Raw genomic sequence first — 19,286 nt, 5'->3', positions numbered from 1 at the left:
TCATCATCCTCACCATGCCTCTCCTGCCCCAGGTACCATCCGCACAGACCACGCTGACCTGCAGTTTCCAGGTCTTAGCTCAAGAAGCTTCCTCCTCCAAGCAGCATTCTTGAGTGAGCTGTCCCTCTTCTGTTTCCATGGCACACGGCTTCTTGGTCCAACTCCCTGACCAGGCAGGGATGGGGGCAGGGGCACAGTGTCCATCACTTAAAAGGCATTCAAATATTTGGGGAAAACATGAACATTTTCCATGGGCCAGTTAGTCCTACACCCATGACAAAACCGCCTCAATTCTGAACCTCCCCAATTCATTCAAGGAAGTCATGAGGCTGGGACTCGAGAGGGGAGAGGGAGAGTGAGTGGAGCAAAAGGTATAGCCTGGGGTGCAGAATTAAAATATAAATGCATATTTGAGAAAACTCAAGCAGAATTAAGATGGGTTTTATTGCATTTATTTCTACTCTATGATTTAACCTATCACGTCTTGTACAAATTGTTTTTGTATTTAAACAGCGTTTTAAATGTACTAATCAGTCATTACAGGAGCCACTGAAAAGCTAATTTTATATGGAATTTTAATGAAAGATAAAAACATGTGCAGAATTAATTGACTGCCTGTCACATCCAAGACATAAAGATGATTTCACTTAACCCGTATAAAAATTCTGGAGGGGTTGTTAACGTCTCCACTTCACAATTGAGAAACAGGCCAGAGAGGCTGATTTCTCCTTGGACAAAAGCCAAGGGCAAGCGGCAAGCAGAGCAGTGGCTCTGAGAGCACAAAGCTGCTCCAGTGGCCTCACAGTCTGGCGAACAGAACAAGTCTCTGAAGATGAGCAGCGGAAAAGGCCTCAGCGGCTGTGTCTGAGGTCATTTCGGAGGGAGCCGAGGAAAGCCCCCCAGCTTCTGTCAGCAGAGGGAAAGAAAGGTTTCTCTCCTTCCACATCTCCAAATGACCTTTGTCACTTGATGTCCCCCACACACACTTTCCAGGATGTCAGCCTTGGGAGCTACGGTAATTTCCCGGGGGTGGCTCTGCCCTCCTGACATGGTCCCCCTCAGTGCCACCCCAGCTCCCAGGTCCATCCTCCCTTTCCTGGGGATGACTTGCACCTTCTCTCCTTGTGAAGGGGATGCCTCTGGAGGGCACCCGGTCACCTCCAGCCACTGTCACCACTGCTGCCCCCCTGGAGAAGGCACGTGTGCTGGGAGAAGCATTTGAAGGAGCCCTTCAGTCCAGCCTCAAGCTCAAGCCCTCTCCCTGGATTACTCTTCAGACCACACCGTTCCTCTCTGGAATGGTCTCATCCTTTCCTCTGCCCCAAGTGTCAAAACCAAATTTCCTTCTCTCGCCTGCAGAGCGAGGCCAAGCTCCACGTTTCCCTAATTTCTAACCACCCATTACACCTGCTCAGTTTTGCTGGACTTTGGGACATTTGCTTACTTCTCTCAACCATCTGCTTTCTTCCTATCATCTGGAAGAAGAAATTCCATTTGCAAATCTCTTCTGCAATATCTTTTTCCTCCGCACCGCACCCCTGCTGCCCCCTAGTCCAGTTTACCAAAAGTTCCGTCTCCTCCTCAGACTTTCCCAAGATAAGGAAAAGGGTGCTCTGAACTTTCACCTTCGATGATGGACTACCCGATGGGTGAAGAGCGGGTCTGCCGAAACTGCACAGCCATTACCCGGGGTGGGAACACTGGAATTCTTCTCCAGGTTAACACCAAGTGCAGTGACCAAAATAATAGCTTTTTCCCGACCTTCAACAAAGGGGAGCCTTTTCCCTGACCATTAACATACATCCCATGCCTGTAAGTATGTTATACATTATTCTTCTGCAAAGGAGCATGTTCCTCCTAATTCATAAAAAACATATCTATTCAATACAGAGACTGCAATGACTTAGAATCCTATGCCACAGACATATTGTTTTTCTTGGTGTCTGAACCTGAAACCTGAGGTTTTTACAACCTTAAAACCTTAAAAGGATTTAAAAATAGATGTTTTCAGCTATAAAAGAGACTCCAGCTCTCCACAAAGTCCACTCAATCGACATTCCTTTTTGCTTGTGTACTCACATTTCCCCAAACCTCTAAAATTCTGTGTAAAAGAAAACATAAAGGAGCATGGAGCACCTTGGAAGTCCCAGGACCGGACCTCGCTCAGAGAATAAAGTGAGCACCTGAAAAGCATTGATTCTGACATTTTAATTGTGGCACACCAGGTTTTAATGTCACTTTTCTCACTTATTTAGTGAAGGGCACTACCTTCCAAGCACTGCATAAATGTTAATGTTCAATTATTACTTTTTAAATAATGTCTGACAGCACTGAGAAAGACTTCGGAGATGTTCTGGTAACGCAGCTGAGCAAACTGGAGTCAAAGGCTCCTCGCTCACCTACAAAGACACACACACACACAGCCAGATGCTCACAGAAAACCAGACACCCGGTCATCGACAGGGGCACACACGGAAACAGACACCTGTGGACCCAGACACATACACAGACAGAGACACACAAGACTCTAATTCCCCAAAGCAGAGCTTATGTACCAAGAAATGGTCTTACCTGCAGAGAGAAATCTTACCCTATCCACAAAAATACTCTTTAATCAGTGCGCCACCACCAAGTCCACGCTGGGTGCCTGTGCAGGGCTGGGATCGCCCTGGGACTCAGGAGCAGACACCTCAGGTGCTGAAGGAATTTCGGCTTTTATAACCCACACAGGCTCGCCAAAATTGTATAACCACACCACCTAGTCAGAAATGCCATGTATCTGTGTTACACAACAGCCACCACCTGGTTACAAACGGCTACTGCATGCTTCCAGTATGCTGTGCTCACCGACCGTCTGTAGCAGGCTTCAACGTGGCAGGCTACATGTTCTACTGTGGAAACCAAGCAGCTGCTGGGATTACATTTCTCAAACCCACACAAATGAGGGAAATTAAAACCTATCTTTCCAAACCCTTCTGTTCGGACAAACAAGTCCAGCCACACTGCCTGCAGCTCAGACAAAAGGGAGATTAATTCTACTCCCTGGTCATTTTTCAGTTCCCCAATTGGGGGTCCCAAAGACACTGTTTTCAAAGCTCAAAGACTTTCAGAAATTAAAAATAGATCTCATGTAAGTGCTGAATACAGAGCAAAAAAAAAAAAATATCTCAAGGTATGATCTCTTCCCTAGATGATAGGCAAAGGCAACAAATCACTGTAATATTGAGAGCTAACCCCAAGAGCCCAAGTGACTGTGCTATCTGGTATGCAGGTCCCAGCTGCAGGGCCCCACTGAACACTGGTAGTACCCAAGAACTAACTAAAAAAAGCAAACAGGGACTGGCCTAGTGGCGTGGTGGTTGGGTTCACGCTCTCTGCTTCAACAGCCCAGGATTCACGGGTTCAGATCCGGGGCCTGGACCTACACACCACTCATCAAGCCATGCTGTGGTGGTCTCCCACATACAAAATAGAGGAAGAGTGGTATAGATGTTAGCTCAGGGACAATCCTCCTCAACAACAACCACAAAAAGCAAACACATGCTGACCATCTAGTATTAGTAAGAGGGAAGAAGCCACAGCTGTAGTCACTTTGTCCTTTGTAGTCCTGACTCCAGGCCAGCGCCCGCCAGAAACCTGAGCAGTGGGCACCTCTGCCCCTCGAGATGTGCTGTGAGAGGACAGATAGCTGCCTCCTCTCTCCAAACCAGGCTGCTCTTCCCCAGTCCAGACAGGGACCATGAGGTTCGGCTGAGAAACAGCCAGGCAGAAGAGGCATCTATCTACCAGCAGCAAAGCACATCTTGGGAGATGGGTCCCTGGGATAAAGGCAGAAGAGGAACTGGAGAAAAGCAGCTCTAAGTGTTACTTACTCGTGAAAAATCTTAAGGAAATCAGCAGAGAGCGTTAAGAAGCAGACACCACTTGACTGGAGGAGAAGCCATAGGAGAAGCTGGGGAGACGGCTGGGAGCCAAGCGCTTTAGCTGTTCAGGGGCAGGAGAGTCACCACCACAAGTGCCCAAAACACAGGTCACATGTGACACACCCCACCCATCAGGTCAACACACCCAAGGAGACAAGACACCCCATGCTCAAGGTGAGCTAAGAGGAAAAATCCAGTATGTGGCCTGTAGGAAAAAATATTCCACTTTCTGTATCCTGAATACAAGAACTGTACTTAGGATGTTCTGTGAACACTCTAACCTCAGAAAGGTTCTACTGCAGGAACCAAAAGAAAATTTCAATTTGGAACAAAGAAGAAAAGAATAAAAAAAACTAATAAAACAATTATATGAAGAAATCAGACTGAGACCAAGAGACAATAAGCTGGGGTGGTAAAGAACTGTAAGGAAACTAAAAGCACAAAGTCAACCTAGAACCAACAAAGAGAAGTTACATTGTAGAAAACAGCAGAAAATTGAAAGGTGGAGGAGAAGCTGGAGAAACTTCAAGAGACAAGGAAAGGTCCAGAAAGGCAGTAACAGTTCAGAGATGAGTAGCACGGAGGGAAAAAAGCAAAGAGCAAAGCCAAGAGGTGAATAATCAGTGCTTCTCAACTGGACTTGAAAACAGAACAAAGAAGCCTGTCATGTTGTATGAGTCCATTTATATGAAATGTCCAGAACAGGCAAATCTACAGTGACAGAAAGTAGATTAGTGGTTGCCTGGGGCTGGGGTGGCAGTGGGGGACAGGAAAAGGGAGTGACTGTTAACACATTCAGGATTTCTTCATGGGAGGGAGAAAATGTCCTAAAATTTGATTATGGTGATGGTTTCACAGTCTGATTTACTAGAAGCCATTGAACTATACACTTGAAATGGGAGAGCTTTACAGTATGTGAATTATATCTCGATAAAACTCTTTTAAAAAGAACAAATGGAACAAAGATATAAAAGATACAGAACAAAAAACAACTATTCTGAGATTAATAAAAATCTGAGTATAGAGATTACAAGAACGCACCAGATCCATGCAAAATCAGAGAGAAGAAACCTATACTTGGACACACTCCAGAGAAAACATTTAACTACAGGATGAAAAAGTTATAGAAACATCTAGAGAGGAAGAGAAAATGTTTGGTTTACTTAAATAGTAGCAATAATTAAGATTAGCCCCAGGATAGTCCAAGACAGCATTAAATGCTAGAAGTTAATAGAAAAGGAAGATCTATAAAGAACTGAAGAAAAGGTTTTCCCAAAGAATTTTATACCCAGATAAGTTGCCCTTCATGTGGGAAAGCCAAAAACTGTAATCTCACATATGCATGGGCTGAGAAGGAAAAATGAAAAAGAAAAAAAAAAATAAAAGCTTCAGGCTATATTCCAATCACATAAGACGCAAAATTCACAGAGGCCAGTAATATACAAGCTGCTAATAATGTATGACAACCAAAATCATCAAGATGGGGACAAAACTAAATAATGAACATAAACCCAGTTATAAAACTGAACACATACATCAAATTAGTCTCTAAGCATATGCTATGTAATGTAAAAAAATGTAATTAATGACAATAGAGCAGATCAAACAAGGGTACATTAATAAAGACTGAAGACAGGGGATAAGAAGATGCTAAAGCCCTTCTCCCAATCAGACAGGAATGGAAAAATACCATGAGATCTTAGCCAGGACAACTGGAGAAACAGGTTTTTTTTAATGTTTTTTACTTCAAGGAAACCACTATTAGAATTTGAAACAGACTAAAACGAATGAAACTTGTAAATTAATTATATTCATTTAACCAAAAATATTCTCCGATGTATCAAAAAATAAATGGTCAAAGGGTCACATATGTTTGGTGATGGATGGAAACTAGACTTTGGTGGTGAACGTGATGCAGTCTGTACAGAAGCTGAAATGTAATACTGTACATCTGAAATTTACACAGTTATAAACATTGTGATCTCAACAAAATAAAAAAAAATAAATCCCCAAAGACAGACCTTAAACTAAGCAAAACGAAAATACACCAACATTAATGCTGCGTTATTGTTAATGTCAGACACAACAGAATTCATGCCAGAGAGTATTAAAAGGGGGTAAAAGGGTCATTTTACATTACTAAAATATAAAATTCACAATAGAAATATTACCTCAATTTTTATGTTCTGAACATTCACTGAAGTAAGGCCCATAATGGTCAGCAATATAGAAGTAATGACCAACAATTCATAAACATACCTATCTGTCTCCAGGAAGATGGGGGGCAAGAGGGTGGAGGGGTACGAACACAGGCCTGATCTCCACGTTAATTTTATTCTGTATTGGTTAAAGAGTCTCACCAATATAAGGAGTAAGGCTAACATAGTAAATTCAAACTTTGCACCCCATAGAAAACAGAGCTTTATTTTCAACAGCCAAAGAGCACTTGCGAAAACTGACCATCACATCAAATGAAAATTTCAGCCTCCACAGAAAAGGAATTTCTACTTCTCAGTGCCTGACCATAATGCCAAAAAGAGAAGAAACAATTATCCACCAAGAAAATCTAGCAAATCTTCAAAAATTGTAATTTTCTCCCAAATAACTGTTGGGTCAAAGGTGAAATGGAAACTGTAAAAACACCCTTACAATTAAACAAGAAAGAATAAGCAACAAAATACCCTAAAGAAAGTAAAGAGAAAAATTAGCTAGGAAATAAGCAACAGAATTGATACATTTGGTAAATACATCCAAGAGGCCTCTTAAACAAGCCTCCCAAGGCCAAGGTGAATAAAGACCTTCCACTCAAAAATGCACGGGGCCCAGGTGGCCTCCCAGGCACATCTCTCCAAGCATTAAAGGACAGCCACTTCCTACACTACTCAGACAGTACCAAAGCACTAGGAAAGGACAAAAAGCTTGTCAGTTATTTTAGAAATCTACCATAATCTTGATCCCAAACTTGACAAAGCACAAGAGAAGGAAAAAAGGTAGTATTACAAGTCACATCAACAGGTAGAAGGGAAACTAAGATCAACAGAAACAAAAAAGGCATTTGACAAAACTCAACATCAATTTTCAAATAAAACCCTCAGCACCTTCCAACATAGAAGAAAAATGTCCTCAAAAAGAATCTCTATCTCTGGCCAGCCTGGTGGCATAGTGGTTAAGTTTGCCCACTCTGCTTTGGCGCCCCAGGGTTCACAGGTTTGGATCCCAGGCGCGGACCTAGTACTGCTTGTCAAGCCACTCTGCAGCAACATCTCACATAAAACAGAGGAAGACTGGCACAGATGTTAGCTCAGAGACAGTCTTCCTCACACACACACACACACAAAAGCATTCCTATCTCATGCTAATAGCCAATGAGATACCCTGAAAAACCCAGATGGGGCCCATCAGTGCCAGAAACAGAAGCGAGTCTGATGGCCTCCATTATAGAAGACTGTTCTGGAAGTTCTAACTAATACAATAAGAAAAAGATTTTAAAGTTCAAATATTGGAAAAGAGAAAACAAAAGAATTATTTACAGGTAATGGGTCAGAAAATGAGTTCTAAAAAAAATCACTAGGAGGCCCCGCCCCATGGCCAAGTGGTTAAGTTCACACACTCCGCTTCGGCCGCCCAGGGTTTCACTGGTTCGGATCCTGGGTGCCTGGGTGCGGACCTAGCACCGCCCATCAAGCCATGCTGAGGCAGCGTTCCCACATAGCACACCCAGAAGGACCTACAACTACAGTATACAACTACGCACTGCGGGGCTTTGGGGAAAAGAAGAAGAAACAAAAAGAAGATGGGCAACAGGTGTTAGTTCAGGGCCAATCTTTAAAGAAAAAAAATAAGAGCTAGAACATGTCACTTCAGGAAGGTAGCCAGCGACAAAATGAACACAGACAACACATCACACACACCAGCACTAACTCACATGGCGCCCCCTTTCCACAGTACTGTACACGCACATGTGCAAGTGTGCTAAGAAAGCAGACGGGGATGTTCCACGCAGTTTACAGACGTGATCTCTGTAAAGTGGGATGAGAGGTGTTTTTCTTTGTGTTCATCTGATTTTCCAAGTTTTAGACAGGCCCCTCCCACTGTACTGGGGGCAAAATTAGCAGGAGCTCAATTCTTAGTACTTCTACAAGGTTAGGACATTTGGAACAAAAAATAAGGCAAAACAACTAAAAGGCTAAACCTGGCCAAATTAATTCTTCAGAAGTGAATTATGCTTTGAAAATATCCAACTTGATTAATGTAATCTCTGATGTATGTTTTCCCTTTAAGGACATAATCTAAACTACCCTTTTTTTTTTTTTAAACCTTACACATTTGGTGATTACTTCTTCCTTTCCTAATAAATGTTACATATTGACATTCCAGTGCCCCTACTGTTGTAAAACTGCGTAAAACATCAAAGGAGCTTTAGGATTATCAGCTGGACAAAAACTACTACTCTGATTCTGTAATAAGCCAAACTGAGGGGAAAAAAATTAAATGTATTGACTAACAGCACCCTCTAGTGTTACAATATTTAAATGGCACTTGGTAAAAGTAAGAAATTATAAAATATAAAATTGTTTTTAAGGGGCTGGCCCGGTGGCACAGCAGTTGAGTTCGCATGTTCTGCTTTGGCGGCCCGTGGTTCGCCAGTTCAAATCCCAGGTGTGGACACAGCACCGCTTGGTAAGCCATGCTGTGGTAGGTGTCCCACATATAAAGTAGAGGAAGATGGGCATGGATGTTAGCTCAGGGCCAGTCTTCCTCAGCAAAAAAGGGGAGGATTGGCAGCAGATGTTAGCTCAGGGCTAATCTTCCTCAAAAAAAAAACTGTTTTTAAGAAACTATTTTGGAAAATTTCAAACATAAAGAGGTGACAATTAAAATACATTTTCATTTCATATCCAATTTATTTCTGATTACACATTGCTTTGATTCACGTGCCAACTTCTCTTCATTAGCACAAGTCAGAAGTGTCAGAAACCAACAGATGTCTCCAAGAGTCCTCTCTCATTCAACTAATTAAACTAATAGAAACCCTGATTTTAAGCTGGGTTAAAAGCAGCTAAATTCAGGCAACATTTCTCAGCCTCTCTTGCAGCTAGATGTGGCCATGCAACTAAGTTTCAGCTAACGGGATTGGAGAAGAAATCGGCATGCCCTCTCCCTTCCCTCTCTCACTGGCTGCAGGAACCATGTTGAGCCATGTTAATGAATCAATACGCTAGGAACGGTGAAACAATAAGAAAAAAGGAACCAGATTACATGAAAAGCAAGTTTCTCTTCAAATTTGGGTATATTAGGACAGTCAAAACTATACCCTAAAAATAAAAAACAAGCAGAGAGAGAAAATCTGGCAAGAAAACACATTTGGAATAACCCCAGCTACTAAGTTTTCAAAACGAATGGATCAGTACATATTTCAAACCTGGCTAAATGTCATTTTCCTTCAGAGGAACCAAATGGAAGGATCATGATAAGGGGTAAACATCTGGGTGGGATGAATAAATTCACTGCTCCCCTTGACTATCAAAGACTAATTAAATTGGCTTCTCTGGCAGATGCTTAAAAGCTGGCTAATCACTCATAATCTCAAAGCATGACTCAGAATGTGTGCTGACAGCACATGTCTGAATTCGGCAATAAAAGTAAAAACAAGCATATCCAACTCTGAAAGTCAGTCCATTACGAAGACTGCGTCCTTTAAACTCAAGGTTCACGTTACGGTGTGTCTGAGTCACCACCATGCACTAGAGCACAGGGGTAGTGGGAAAACAGCACTGCACTGGGAATCCGGAAGCCCACCTTGTAGGCACGCGTGGTGGTGGAGACCATGGGCGGTGCTGTAAGTGCAGGAAAGTCACTACCCAGTGGACCTGAAATGTCTTGCTCTATAAAATAAGGCTGTTGGCCTGCATCTGTGGCTTCTGCACTTCTGTTTTTAGTAATGGAACAAGCATCCTCAAATTAAATCTTATTCAAAGCCTAGGGGGTGGGGAATCACACAAGTAGGTGGATGACGTCATTAAAATGAGATCTCAGTACTCTTGGCCATAAAGTTTTAATACATATTTTCCAGAAATAAAACCCACCAAAAAAAGTCCAACCAAAAAATCAAAGATGTTATAACTTAACAAACTTCTCTGACAGCAAAAAAAATACATTGACCAAATTTTCTAGCAGCAGATGTTATGCTGCTCTGTACTGCCTCTGCTTCATTCTTTGGTTACCCTTACACAATGCTCTGATTTTGAATTAAGGCGGAAAAAAGATCATCCAAGATCAAGGAGGGCAAAAATCAATTACTTTACTCATTTTAAAATAATCAACTTTTAATTTTCATTCTTTGGGTTAAAAAGCTATATGACATACCTATTAGAATGGCTAAAACAAAGAGAAAAACTGCTGAGAGAACACCAGGTGCTGATAAGGACACAGGGTGACAGGAACTCTTGCAGACTCCTAGTGGTTATATAAACCAGGACAAGTGCTTTGGAAAACAGTTTGGCCATTTCTTATGAAGTTAAAACATACCTCAACCCTAAGACCCAGCAATAGGACTCCTGGGTATCTACCTAGAGAAAGGAAAACTTATGTTTGAACAACAATCTGTGCATAAATGTTTAAGTGGTTTTATTTACAATAGCCAAACACTGAAACAGCATTCACCTTCACTAGTGAATGGACAAACAAACCATGGCATATCCCTGTTAAAACAAGGTACCATTCCACACCCATCAGATAAGGCAAGAATAAAAGAGCTTAACAACAGCAAGTGTGGGCACGGCTGTGGACAAACAGGACTTTTTCCACTCTGTTGCCAGAAATGCAAGCTGGTTCAAAGACTCGGGAAAACAATTTGGTAACTAGCAGGTTGAAGATGTGTGTGCACTACGATCCAGCAATGCCACTTCTCAGCACACTCCACCTTGTTTTTAACAGTACACAACCAACACATCAATAGGAGAATGTATAAATAAGTTCAGGTATGTTCAAACAGTGGGATAAAACAGAGCAGTTAAAATGAATGCACTCTAGCCACTTGGGGCAACATGGCTTGAAAACAGATTCCTGACCGAGCCAGTAGGTTGCAGAACACATACCACATAAGATCTTTTATTTAAGGTTTTAACTCATGCAGTCAATACTGTATGTGTTTATGGATACATAAACATGTAATACAAAAGTAAAAATAGGGTTGGGGCTGGCCCCGTGGCCGAGTGGTTAAGTTCGCGCGCTCCGCTGCAGGCGGCCCAGTGTTTCGTTGGTTCGAATCCTGGGCGCGGAGCTGGCACTGCTCATCGGACCACGCTGAGGCGGCGTCCCACATGCCACAGCTAGAAGAACCCACAACGGAGAATACACAACTATGTACCGGGGGGCTTTGGGGAGAAAAAGGAAAAAATAAAAAATCTTAAAAAATAAAAAAAAAAAAAAAAAAGTAAAAATAGGGACTGCAAAGTTACCTCTGGGAGAGAGGGAGGGAGACGAGATTAGCAAAGCATACAAAGAGGGTATCTGAAATGTTTTATTTTCTTTAAAAAAAAAATCTAAAGCAAAAACAACATGCGTAGACTTATTAGATCTGGGTTTCTGGCGTATGAGTGGTCATTCTCTCATTTTCTTCATATTTGAAATTTCACAATTAAAAACAAATTTTTGACAAAGACAATCTTTAGGAAAGATACACAAACATACACACAAAAGCTGGTAGAAGTGACTGCCTCCAGAGAGGGGAGCTGGATCAGACAGGAGGCAAGCAGTTCCCGGGTCTGTCCTCATGTACCTTTTGGATTCTGTTCCATGTATATCCAATATCTAATTTTTTTTTTTTTTTTTAAGATTTTATTTTTTCCTTTTTCTCCCCAAAGCCCCCCGGTACATAGTTGTGTATTCTTCGTTGTGGGTTCCTCTAGTTGTGGCATGTGGGACGCTGCCTCAACGTGGTCTGACAAGCAGTGCCATGTCCGCGCCCAGGATTCGAACCGACGAAACACTGGGCCGCCTGCAGCGGAGCGCGCGAACTTAACCACTCGGCCACGGGGCCAGCCCCTCCAATATCTAATTTTTAAACTACAAATAAATTTGATGTCGTCTTAGCTTCCAATCCAACCTCTCCCTAGGAGAAAAAAAAATCTATCTAAAGTAATTTTATTTAAGACAAGGAAAGGCCAATGAAGATGTGATCGAGATTCCAGCCCAGACTGTGCCATTAACAAGCTCTGTCACCTGGGAGGTCACTTAACTTGCCCCTCTCCAAGGGTTGTGCCACTTCTAAAGTTCTATCTTCTATGAAAACACAAGCCTATCTCCCTAAACCAGAGATAAGAAGGTCTAACTATGCCACAGGGAGAGATAAGCAGTTCCCCCGTAGACTTGCAGTCTGTTACAACAGCTCCACACAGACCATCTGTAATGATTGCCTCATATCCTCTGTGGAATAACGTGGGGAGAGATGCGCACAGCTAGTTACTATTTCTCAATACTCGATGAGGTAGGAAGACAGGAAGTTGAGGGAGCACTTATCTGACGACTTATTTTCTTAATGAACTAAGAAGCAGAGGTCATGGGGGAGAGGAAGGAGGCTGAGCTGAGACTGGGAAAAGGATGAGTAAAAGGAATGACATTAAAAAAATACAGAACTCAAAGGTCTGAGCCCAAAATTTGTAAATATGTAATGGAGAAAGTCACCTTGATATCTGGTTTGTCTCCAGCAGAGTGCAACTGACAAAAAACACAGGAAATCTCAATAGTAGGACTGAGCCACTGAGGTAGGATGCCAAGTCATGGGGCGAGTTCAGAGAGTGAGGAAAACAAGATGCTGGTAAGACGACAGTCACGTGATTCCCTGTGGCAACCACGGCAGGTAAAGAGGGTGAGGAAAGCAAGAGGAAGACAGAGAACACCAATGTGCCTGAGGAACAGGAACAACGTGCCCGAATGAGAGCGAGGAAGGACAGGACATGTGCACAGAGGAGACTCTCCAAGCTCAAGATTCCAAGAGTGTCAGGTGGGAGATGATAAGGCCCGGGAGAGGGGAAGTGAACTGGAAGCAAAACTCCCATGGAAAAGATCATATGAAGGGATGGCGAGGTCCAGAGACCGGATGAGCCAACGACTTAGAGATGATATTAGAAGACAGCGGAAAGAAAAAGTAGCACGCCAAGAGCCAACATTCTTGAGGAACATTGGGAATGACCAAGAAGTTGGCAGGTGATGGTGAAAAAGTAAAGCGAGAGTGGTACCACAGATTGGGTGAACTTCAAAACTCATGGGCAATGTCAAATTAAGGCTGGAAAACAGCCTGCTAAGTCTTTCCACCTGGAATGCTGCAACATCTGGAGAATTCGTATTCATATTTCAGATTTCTCTTCAAATTATCAATCCTCAGCAAATCCTTTCCAGACCTCTCTTCATTGTTCCCTCCAAACTGAAGGGAGTAATCCTCAGAATGACCACAATTCATATCAAGTCTCCTTCTTATTCAAATTTATGCTCTTCTTGAGTTCATGCAGTGCAGAATCCACATTTTTCTGAAATCTATTTGGTTCCTAAGTTTTGGCTAGCAAAAAATAAGATCTCAGAGAGTAAAGAGTATACCTAAAACTTTCTCCAGCAAGCCACCACCTCAGGAGGCAGGTTCTCTGGCATACTGGCTTCAGGACACCTTAGCAGCACACACTGAAAAGCAGTCTACTTGGCTGTAAGAATTCCTAATACTGTCAAGATTCCTTTTATATTTTAACGTGATTCTCACTGTGTTCCTGACAGGAATATAATTCATGTATAAGCTTTCTTATAAAAAATGTGAAAAATCCAAAAGAGCATAAACAAAACCTATCTTTCATAATTCATTCAACAAACTCATAAGATTATTCAATCACGTTTTTAATGTCCCTTTAGCAGGTAGGCACTTGGATATACTGTTAGCGGGAGTAATAACTGGCTTAACATTTCTAGATGGTCATTTAACAACATCAGTAAAATACACATAGCCTTGGACCCAACAATTCTACTCTTGAGGAATTTATCATAACAAAATAATTTTAAAAGGCTAAAATTTTTCATTATGAGACTGTTCACTAAAATACTGCTTAGAATAATCCAAAACTAGAGGGGAAATTATTAATGTCTAAAAATAAAAAACTGGTTAAATTGTAGGTACATTCCTGTAACAGAATATTGTGGAGATTAAAAAATTGGTACTGGGGCCGGCCCAGTGGTGCAGCGGTTAAGTTCGCACGTTCCGCTTCGGCAGCCTAGGGTTCACCAGTTTCGATCCCGGATGTGGACACGGCACCACTTGGCATGCCATGCTGTGGTAGGCGTCCCACATAGAAAGCAGAGGAAGATGGGCACAGATGTTAGCTCAGGGCCAGTCTTCCTCAGCAAAAAGAGGAGGATTGGCAGCAGTTGGCTCAGGGCTAATCTTCCTCCAAAAAAAAGAAATTGGTACTAGACGTATTCCCTGGGATGGAATGTGTTGAGTGTATCACTGAGTGGAGGAAAAGGCCAGTTACAAAGCAGACATGATAACCCCATTACAGTGTGTACAGAGAGAAAACGGAGGAAGCACCGGCAAGGGGGGTGATTACCTCTAGATCACAGGGTTATAAGCGACTTTCTGCTCTTAATTTTCTATAATGTGTGCGTATCACTTTAATTTTTAAACCATAAGTCACTGCCGAAGGACAATACTGAGATAAATATGCAGGCAAGACAAACTAGAGGGAGACAGTAAGGGACTCAAAGTGGAACACACACGCCATACTGATGTAGGCACTGTGCTCCTGAAACAGCAGCAGGGCGGGTCAGCGCTTCCCTGTCACTAGACGCTCACGGCCCCCATTTCTGAGAAGCTGCTGACAGCAGCAGAGTAACTAAGGAGACGGGAAGTGTGGTCAGGAGGCAGGCTCTCCAAACGTTCTGCAAAGCCGTGTTCAGGAGGTCCTGATTCTCCTGTTCTTCCTCATATCCTTCTACTCTCTTCAATCTTCCAAAGGCCATGCTTGTCTAACAACAGTACTGTACTTCACATTTTCCTAGGCCATCAGTTCTTTTAAAAGAAATGAGAATCGTTCATTGGACCCTAAACTTTAGTGTGTCTAAAATTATAAACTACAAAATGTATTTGTGATTCTTGGGTAAAATAGAAAATTACTAAAAAAAACTTTATATATAAATATATATATATGTAAGTATGTTAAGGATTTTTTTTATTCTCAAATCAGGCACAAATGAATTAACATCTAGAAATACTGCATATCGATTTACCTGTTGAATTGGTTCAGAAGCCTTTTCCAAGCAGTAAGAAACCTCTCAAACTGAAAGGAAAAAAAATGAGACAAGGGAAGCTGATCGAGGCATCATTCAACTATGAGTATATGTTATCATGCAATCTGTGACAAGTGGGTGGCATTACGAAATACCCAAAAACCCAAAAGCTTACAAGCTGAAAACTTATTACTCAGTGGCAGATAAAGCAACGTGGGCCTTGAGCTGTGCCACCAGCCCCATGTGACTACTGAGCACGTGAAATGCAATCAGTCCAACTGAGATGTGCTGTAAGTGTAAAATACACACCAGACTTCAAAGAATTATTATTTAAAAAAGTAAAATATCTCATTAATAACTTTATATTGATTACATGAAGTTTTAACATTTTTTATACATTAGGTTATAAAACATATTACTAAAGTTAATTTTACCAGCTTCTTTTTACTGTATTTAATATAATTACTAGAAAATTACATATGGGACTCCCATTATAATTATATTGGACAGCGCTGGTCTAAAGAAAGTGGATACCAGGAAAAGAGAAAAGTAAATGCTATTTCAGAGCACACAACCACGGTAATCATGATCAGACTCCAACCAAGGAGTGTGTTCTGACACTTTGATTTTACACACACACACACACACACAACATAGGCAGGGCCATATATCTGAGTCCAAACAACAAAACAAACCCTCTATTACCACCCCTCCACCACAGTCAGCTCTGCAGCCTGCACTGATGGAGGGGAGCAGGTGCCATACCCTGACTTCTCAGCACTGGGAGAAGGACAGACAGAGCAGATGTGAGAAAGGCCAGAGCAGAAATCCACGTGCTAAGAAGCACAAGCCCAAAGGTCATAAGGGGAACCAAGGGTTCTTCAGGGAAGCTCAGAATCAGCACAAGAAATCTAAATAAAATACAGGATCCGGGGCCGGCCTGGTGGCACAGTGGTTAAGTTCACACATTCTGCTTCGCCGGCTCAGGGTTCGCAGGTTCGCATCCCGGGTGCGGACACAGCACCACTTGGCAAGCCATGCTGTGGTAGGCGTCCCACACATAAAGTAGAAGAAGATGGGCACGAATGTTAGCTCAGGGCCAGTCTTCCTCAGCAAAAAGAGGAGGGTTGACAGATGTTACCTCAGGGCTAATCTTCCTCAGAAAAAAAAAAAAACACAGGATCCATCCAAGACTAAACACTACTCAAATACAGAGGGGCTTCAAAACTACTGAATTGCAGATTCTGGTTTCGTACAGCAAACCTAAAACAAAATAATACCTGTAATTAAAAAGAATTATCATTAGAAGGAATGGGACAAATTTACTGACGAGATTTTTCCATACCAAACGGAAAGTCAGCAAATGATTCAGAAAATTTGTAAACAGCTGGTCTTAATCCAACACTAACACATTGATTTTAAAACATACCCAACTGAAGGGGCCAGAGCTGATCTAAGATGCTTAGAACCTCTTTCAGAGTGACCGTTACACAACTCTCCCATCGGCCCGCCTCACCTTCTTATGTAAGCTCCGCAATCATCCTCAGTGTTTACAGAGGTTTTTGAAACTACTCAATTTTTCCCGTAAATATTTAATTCTCTTGTTGCTACTGATCGAACTATAAACAACGCAGCATTTTTATATAACATGGTTAGTAATGAGAAACTGGGACACTGACGTCAACAGCCCACAGTCTGTAAACCAAAAACACCAGAATTACCAGACACGGCCTCTCAGAAATCAGCCACCAACAAAACAAAAATTTCTCCTCACTCCTTCAAGTTTTTGATCCAGTTTATGTCTAAGCCCCTCCGCATCTGTGGATCAACTTCTAAAATGCGCCTCAGTCAGAACCAGGCAATGGTCTGCAGGTTCTAGGCAGTGGGCAGAGCCGGTGTCCTCAGCTACGAACAGCCAGGCAGTGAACTGTCACCTGTATGCTCGGAGCGATGAGAAAAAGGGATGGACAGAGGGAGCGATTTCAAAGGAAAAAAAAAAATCTAAGACTTGGTGTCAAAGATGACCTTTGGGAAAAAAACAAGAGAGTGTCCTTCGGAAGTAAGGAAGGAAAAGGGCATGACGAGGCAGGCGAGGAACAAGGTCTGCATGCAGACTTTGGGCTGGCAGGAGCAGGTGCATTTGGCAAGTGCTCACCAAAAACCACCAGAGCTTCGAAAGAGAAGCTCTGTGAAAGAACAGAGCAGAGAAGGAGATCTGCGGATGGAGATACAAAGGTGTAACTGACGCTCCCAGCTGGGAGACCACTTATCTTGTAGGTATCCCGGATGGAACTGTCTCCCCCTCACCTCCCTCATCGTTAATAAATAACACTTTTGAGAAAGTAACACATACAATTTGACGATGACGGCTTACGGGGGAAAAAAAAAGCTACACACAGAAAACAAAGAGAATAAAAGAAAAACACAAAAATGTTCACAGTGGTGTCATCAGGTGGTAGGATCAAGGATACTTCTTCCTAATTTTTGGAATTTCCCAAGTTTTTAAAATTTATTTTTTAAATAGAAAGCACAGCCTTCTTTTATTAGAGAATGAAAATAAACATTTTCTGAAAAGGAGTGATCCCCTCTAAGCATCTGGGAAAGCTCTTATAATGGTACACCTAAATAATGACTGGTACTGTCTGTAAATTAAAAGTAAATAAATAAAAATACCACTGACATAACATTTTACACCCACCAGACTGAATAAATTTAGTTGTGAGAAGACAAAGTGTTTGAGAGAATGTTTATCAGTAGGTGTGTAAATTCTTAGCCTTCTCTGCAGGACAATTTGCCAATATCTACCAAAATTAAAAAACCGAAAAATCTTCCACTCTATGCCCAACAATTTTACTGCCAGGAATTTACTTATGATTATTCTCCCCAAATTATATACAAGAAATTTCACTGCAGTATTGTTTATAATAGCAAAAATTTTAAAATAACCAAAATGCCCATCAAGATTTTTGGGATGAAGGAGAGGAAAAAAAAAACAAAACAAGAAGGCATGCTCCTTCGTAATGTCTATGTGCTTAGTCTCACTACTTAAATTGCAGAATGCCTGAACAAGGGTGAAGGAACAGGTCTTAAAGCTCTTGATCCCCAGGACTCAGACCTGTGACCCTGACGGAGAACACCAACAGCAGTAGGTACGCAAATGTTCACTGATAAAAAAATTGAAAGTACGTAAAGGAAAACGAAAATATTTACCTCGTACCTTGTAATGAGTATAAGCAGCAAGACTATGCCCGTTTATTGTCTAGTTTAATCTACTTACTCGGAATTTGGCCTAAAGAAGCCCATTACCTTATCATTAGCATTAACCTAACAATTCATTATTCCCAAGATTGCATTTAGACTGCTGCTGACATGTGCAAAGGGTGAGAGGGCAAGCATAAGAGTTCTAACACCAAAGGGCTGTCAGCACAACTCTATCACGAAACTCAGCGGGACAAAGACTGGGTTTCAGACGCACCTAAATGCAGTGACGTGCACCTGTCCATACGCTTCCCGGTACCAGCCGCTGAGCTACATCTCCTTGTCCTGCCGAGGTCCAAGGTCAAAACCACATGGGGAGGTCCGGTTAGCAGAGTCAAAACCTAGCTGGAGAAAAACAAATGGTAAATAAAAATAAAGACTAATAATAAACCTAGCAGGAGTCACTTGGTACGAGCGGACTTCTCCCTCAGCTGTGCCCAATCCTGGAACCCGTTCTATTCCTTCCTCACTCCTAAGGAACATCTCTGAGGCCCCAGCCTGTCCCTGGGCAGGATCACAAACTCTCCGTTTGCACAAAATATTTTGGAATATGGTATTTTAGAACTCCTTGGAAAAAGCAATTTTGCATTCAATTGGGTTTTTTCCTTGATAATTTTTTCCCCTGCTTTTTCTCCCCCAATCCCCCCAGTACATAGCTGTATATTTTTAGTTGTGGGTCCTTCTAGTTGTGGCATGTGGGATGCCGCCTCAACACGGCCTGATGAGCGGTGCCGTGTCCGCGCCCAGGATCTGAACTGGTGAAACCTTGGGCCGCCAAAGGCAGAGCGTGCAAACTTAACCACTCAGGCACAGGGCCGGCCCCACCTTGATAATTTT

At 42.2% G+C, this 19,286-nt stretch overlaps 1 protein-coding gene across 6 annotated transcripts in view; it reads right to left on the bottom strand.

Moving 5' to 3' along the window:
• Positions 1 to 18,794, bottom strand: part of SLC23A2 (solute carrier family 23 member 2) — a 128,397-nt gene extending 109,603 nt beyond the window's left edge. The window contains exons 1-2 of one of the 6 annotated variants that reach the window (XM_046679713.1): positions 18,667 to 18,794; positions 15,192 to 15,241 (exon numbers count right to left, since the gene is read on the bottom strand). The gene's annotated coding sequence lies outside the window, so the exon portion shown is untranslated. Of the gene's footprint in view, positions 1 to 13; positions 207 to 2,571; positions 2,719 to 15,191; positions 15,242 to 18,666 lie in introns of those variants that run through there. The other 5 variants (XM_046679710.1, XM_046679711.1, XM_046679709.1 and 2 more) reach the window with 5 other exon arrangements.
• Between the last annotated feature and the right edge of the window lie 492 nt (positions 18,795 to 19,286).

This window comes from Equus quagga, chromosome 12 (assembly GCF_021613505.1).
Source record: "Equus quagga isolate Etosha38 chromosome 12, UCLA_HA_Equagga_1.0, whole genome shotgun sequence".
NCBI classification, from domain to species: Eukaryota; Metazoa; Chordata; class Mammalia; order Perissodactyla; family Equidae; genus Equus; species Equus quagga.
Note: the sequence above shows the minus strand (reverse complement) of the source record. Positions and strands in the feature narration are given on the sequence as shown.